The sequence below is a fragment of the Sceloporus undulatus genome, chromosome 4 (assembly GCF_019175285.1).
Source record: "Sceloporus undulatus isolate JIND9_A2432 ecotype Alabama chromosome 4, SceUnd_v1.1, whole genome shotgun sequence".
Taxonomy (NCBI): domain Eukaryota; kingdom Metazoa; phylum Chordata; class Lepidosauria; order Squamata; family Phrynosomatidae; genus Sceloporus; species Sceloporus undulatus.
Window position 1 is genome coordinate 168,708,408 of NC_056525.1, and position 5,958 is coordinate 168,714,365.

Consider the following 5,958-nt stretch of genomic DNA (forward strand, 5'->3'; position numbering starts at 1 on the left):
TGTTATCAAAAACAGAAAAAAATGTGCATGACCAGGATCCCTGCTTGTGTTAGTCAGGAAATGATAGATGAGGAATATCTAACTCAATAGCTTGTACAGCATGAAAACATACTGGGATGCTGCCAAGGTTACTTTAACCTGGGCTTCTGCCTGACTTTGGGATTGCATCAGAACTAAATTGTCTATTTCTGGTCTTCACAAGAAAAATAAATCTTTTATCATAAGGTCAAAAGGTCCTAGTGCCATCCCAAGAATAGTACCATTGGCTAGTGAATCCTAATTGGAGTTTATCAGAGCTTTTCCTAAATCAGTGGAGCAGCTGCCAAATGAAGGGAGTAACAGAACAGTGGCAAGTGTGAGAAGCCAGTGCTATGTCTGTACTATGCCTCCCACTCTCCTCTCCTCCCCTACCTATCCTGTTGTTCTCTGGTGCCATGGAGGATTCTATCCTGTAACCAGCCTAGTCCACTTCTGCCTGTGAAATGCAGGATAGCGACACCACCTATACCCTTCGACATTTCACTGATGAAAACTGGGACACAAGTTATGGGAAGGAAGCTGACATCAGGTGCAGGTATTGTAAAGACAGTCTGGACCCAATTTGAGGTTTTGGCTTTGTGTTGTGTAAGCAGGACACAGTGAGCCCAGGGGTAACATGGGGTAAAATATCCATGTAAATATTTACCTTGCCTTGGAAGCAAGGGGTGGAGAATGAAGGCAAGTGGCAGACTGTTGTTTATCTCCATCTCAAAGAACAAAGAAATATTGCAGCCCTGTAGTGTTCATGGCACCATGTTCATGTTTTTGAAACAGAGCTGTCAGGTTTTTTTGCTGTGCCTTAAAGGGTGCAAATACCATCACACAGTAAGGAATCACTAGCTGAAATGTCTGTTCTTTTCAGACATTGGCTAAAGGGCACCAAGAAAATTGTGCTTCAAAAGACTGTGAGGGATGCTGCATGTTAAATCAGTGGGAATGAGCTGACTCCAGCCAGCATTTTATGATGTAATATCCCCTGAGTGTTTAATCAATAATAATAAACCTTAATAGACTTTAATGAAGGTAGTAAAATTTTATAAGTTTCCCTCTTTCTCTTTTCTCCTGTGATTCAAAGTAAAAGAAACCATTTAAAGTACAGGTCAGGCAGATGCAAAATGAAATGAATCAGTGCTTGTTTATCAGCTCTAAAATCAACACACGCTTGTCTTCTCCCTATTACCAGAGGGTGTCTTGATGGTCAGTCAGACTCCTCATGCAGGTATCCTAGTTCTACCTGTATTATTTGGTTCTTAAAATTACTGTATGTGCTGGTAATCAGCTTGAAGCTGGACCAACCTTGATAATCACAAGAAGAGAGAGAACTGTTCAGGTTTTGATCACAAAGCACATCTATTTCTTTTAATATCTATGTAGCAGAGAGAAGTTTGGCAGCTACTACTTCACCTCCCCAAATCAGGCCTGGATACAATGAAAATCTAAGGTGCAAACTGTGCCAAGTTTTCAGGTGGTAGTACCCAAAACAATCTGTGTTATTCTTACAATTAAGTAAAAACTGCTACTTTTGTTTGTGTTGTGTTTTGTTTTAGATACTGTATGCAGCAGCACCACAAGCACCGCCACCTTCGGGGAAGTGGCGGCAGCAGGAAGGAAAGAGGGAAGATAATCAGGAAGGAAGGGAGGGAGGGAGGAGAGGGAAGGGAAGTAAGAGAGAACTGCTGCATCCACACTGCAGGATGGGGGCAGGACAAGGCCAGGGGACCCGGTAGGAGGAGAATGAGAGATCATTAAAAAAATATATATAGAAATAATCGAAAAATCGATCTATTGCTAAAGCAAGTAGTTGATTTTTCGATTATTTCTATTGCAAAAAAGAAAGAAAGAACTGATTCTGATCTGGGATTCCCACTTATTGGGCATGCTTCAGAACTGATACTTCCCAAAAAAAACCACTTCCAAAGTATTGTCAGGAAACCCTGGGTTATTTGTGTTTGCCCTGCTTCTTTCCTCCTAGGCCCCATTCCCACTATACAAAGAATCGGATTGCTGAGCGAATTAAATGACCCTAGTTCCCATTTGAACCCGGTTCCTATCACGATGTGATTATATCTGTCATGATGAAGCGAGGCAAAAGCAAAAGAACTGGTTTTTCCAGACACCAGCTAAAAAGAGGTTCTTTTGAAAAAACGCGATTCCAAAGCTTGTTGAGCAAGTGGGGATGAAAGATTGGAATCACAGCATTCTGGAGGGGAGGGACTAATGGCAGAGGGGTGTTTAACATCCCTCCCATTTTTTGGGAGATGTCATCCCCCCTCCCCCCAGTGCTGTCTTGTCATTGTTGGTGTGATGTTTGGTTCCTTTTAAAATAAAATAAAACTAAGCGATGAAGTGACAGAATGGTTTAGCAACTACTTGTAAAGGTGCTAAACCACTCTATTGCTTAATCGCTTAACTATATTTACAAGAAAGAAAGAAAGAAAGAAAGAAAGAAAGAAAGAAAAGATGCCCTGTCCTCCTTCTGACAAGCCTCCCTAGGTCCTGGTGCCCTCCATTTCCATCCTCCTCCTCTTCTCCCTTCCCGGCCTGGGAATGACCCTTCCCCGGCCCCCAAACTCCCTTCCCAGCCTTTCCTCCCTCTCATCCTCCTCTTCTTCTCCGCTCCCGCTGCCTTGCCATGCTCCATTGCCATCCTCATCAACACTCTCTCAGCTTCATACTCTCTCAGCCTCAGAACACACTCTCTCAGCCTCCAACCCCCTTCCCAATTTCCAAACTGGCTTACGTCAGATGATTGAAAGGGAAGTTTAAAGCGGTGCTACCAGTGGGAACCGCAATCGCCTCAAAAAAACCAAAAAACAAACATCACACAGGGTAAGGGGAAAAAACCCTTTCATAATGTGAACTAGGGGTCTTTTGAAATCACTTTCCAAACCAGGGCAGGAGCGACTCATGAAGCGGTTCATCCTGCCAGTGAAAATGACCCCCTAGAATTGATCCAATGATGATCGGAAGCGCTTTCAAATGTGAATGAAGGTCATTTGCCCCGAATTCCACTTCGGAGCAAACTACAGTGGGAATGACCCACTGGTGTTCTATCCAACTTCCTTCACTCAGTTTCAGTCTCCCTCTAGCCTGATTTTGTCTGTCCAACACATATCATGAACTCCACATTAGCATCTGAGCTTGTGACATTTTACTTGTGCTCGTAACAGGAACCCAGCATGTGGAAACTGAAAAAGAGAGGCTTTTCATAGCAGAGAAATAAGTAATGGTGGAGGAAAATTTCACCTGTACTTGTCAGGCTGCCACAGTATCAAGGCTAGGTCTGATACCCTCGCAGCATCTGTAAACACTAATACACTACTAAAATTATGGATGAAAGTATCGAATAGCACATTCCAATATGCTGATGTCAGGGCCGGTCCTATCATTAGGCAAATGGAGGCAGCTACCTTGAGCAGCAGATTTTGGCTTTCATTAAATGGCAGCAAGTTTTAGTTATTTGCTTCTACTCTCCCTCCCATCTTTTTAGCATTTTTAAAAATGCTGGAATGGTAAAAGGTGTTTGTGGGATTTTCTGCCTTATGTGCCAAAATAACTTGGCTGGCTTTGGGTAATAAGCATTTTGTTTTGGAGTGGGGGAAGGGCATGCCATGTGTTGCTCTGCTTTAGGCCATTCATCTGCATCATGTTTAAAATGAAATCTGCCCAAGGCACTTGGTTCAAACTTTTGGCATGTAATGTTTTGCAGTGGGAGGTAAAGATCTGGACAGCCAACTCATAGGAATTATGTAGGGACCTTTCAAAGCATTGATCATTCATGATAGTTCTGAAATTCCCCCTGGGCAAGTAATCTCACATGCCTTCATACAACATCACTGGGAGTGAAATCCTTCCAGGGCCACACCTGAATTCTAGCGAAAGAGCAGTTCTTCTTCTTTTACCCAATTGCCTAATTTTCAATCACGACTCAGCTCTGTCATATTCACAGCCGGGCTGTGGGTGTGGAGAGACAAAGAGAACTGCTGAGGCCACTTTCATACTCCCTCTTGCTGTCAGTAAAATTAGAAGTATACACTTATTTCCACCAGCTTCAGTTTGCTTCCTTCATGTGTCTTCTCACTCTTGCTTCACAAACAGTGGCACAATAATTTGTGCAACCTGCATGCCATCTGAATGTGGACCTTTGTTGAACCATAAGCTATCCCCCCAGATTTACCATACAAGCTCTGAGCCCTTTCCCCATGCTTCACCTAGCTATTCCATGACTCATGAGAAACAGGCAGGATCAGAGAAGTGTCTGGCTATGTCCCTGTAGCCAGACAGGAAATGATTGCCATATATATTTGTGTACAAGTTGACTTCATGCATAAATCAAGGGAAGTTTTAGGTCCAAAATCATGGATTTTGATATGACCCATGGATAAGTCGAGGGTAAAACGTAGGTGCATGTAACAAAGGATGTAAAGAGGGAAACACCATTTCCCTTCCTTCTTCTCTGGACCTTTCCCGACCACTTAACACCACTATCCTGGAGATGGAGGAGAAGGTTTGGGAAGGGAGGGAAATTGAGGGAAATTGAGTGTTTGGTGGGGAGAGAATGTTTTAACATCAGATTATGAAGGGATGTGGAGTTAAATAGGGTGTTTGAGGGGCAGAGAGATCTGGAGGAGGATCATTGGGAGAGAGGATTTTAACATCAGATTGAAAAGGGAATAACCTCTTTCACACACACACACACACACACACACACCCCTGCCTGGGCAGCTCTTTCAGAAATAACTGGAGAGGCACATCCAGTGGTTCTTCTTTCAAGAGCTTTCTAGGCAGTATTACGATATTGACCTGTATATAAGTCAAGCCAGGATTTTAGAGTCAATTTTTAGGCATACATTTTTGGACTTGAGTATATACGGTACATCATTTCTGAGATCTGCTGGGGTCTTGCCAAGAAAACCCCATTATAGGTTTACCTTAGGGTTGCCATAAGTCAGAAACAACTTCAAGGCACACAACAACAAGAAAAATATAATACATCCTGATATTCTTAGTTCATGCATAGAGTTCCTGAGGACTTGTATGCCTATCAGCACACACAACTGTACCAGTGATTGATGCCTGGGAATATGGACCCTATCACATGAGGTTAAAAAAGGGGATTACCTTTCCCGAATTCAGTGCTAATTTGGGAGGCAGCCGGTTTGTATCACACATAAATCGCTGCCAAATTGTCTCCCAGGTGCATCCTGGATGAAGCCCAGGTTGCCTAAGCAGCTTCGGCAGCCATTTTTAGAAGTCGGAAGCTTCTGTTTTTGAAAAGGGGCCACGGAAGTAGCTTAGGCAACCCGGGCTGCATCCGGGAGAAACCCGTTCAGTGATTTGGGAGCAATTTAGCGCTGAATTTGGGAAAAGGTAAGCCACTCTTTTAACCTCATGTGATAGGGTTCTACAATGAGTTTAAAATTAGTTTCATTGTTTGAAAAATATGGGTTAAAAAATCTTTTGCCAGAAATTAAACAGAGTATTATAAATGTTGTACAGGACCAATAAGAGGGTTCAGTTTCAGCTGGTACATCTGACCAGAATGCCAAGGGAAAGACCTTGAATATCTGACCACCTCCTCCGCTTCCCCTAGGTCCTGTCTATTTTTCTTGTAAAATGAACAGATCCTTTCACCTGCATTTCAGTTATGCTTTCATATTCATGCACCAAAAACTGTCTGCTTTGTTCATGTTTTATCATAAACATATTTTTCTACAAAAAAGAAAAAAATACAACTTTAAATGTCCGTGTTATGCTCTTTACTGAAAAGAATTAATTGAATCAATTTTGAGAGGAGACCCTACCCCCAAAGCAATCTTTTTTTGCCTTGAAAAACTTCTCTTGGAGGCCCTGCTGTCAGGTTACCAATAAAATGTTGGGTCTGAATTCCTTTGATTCACCCATAATGTAGTCTGCTTT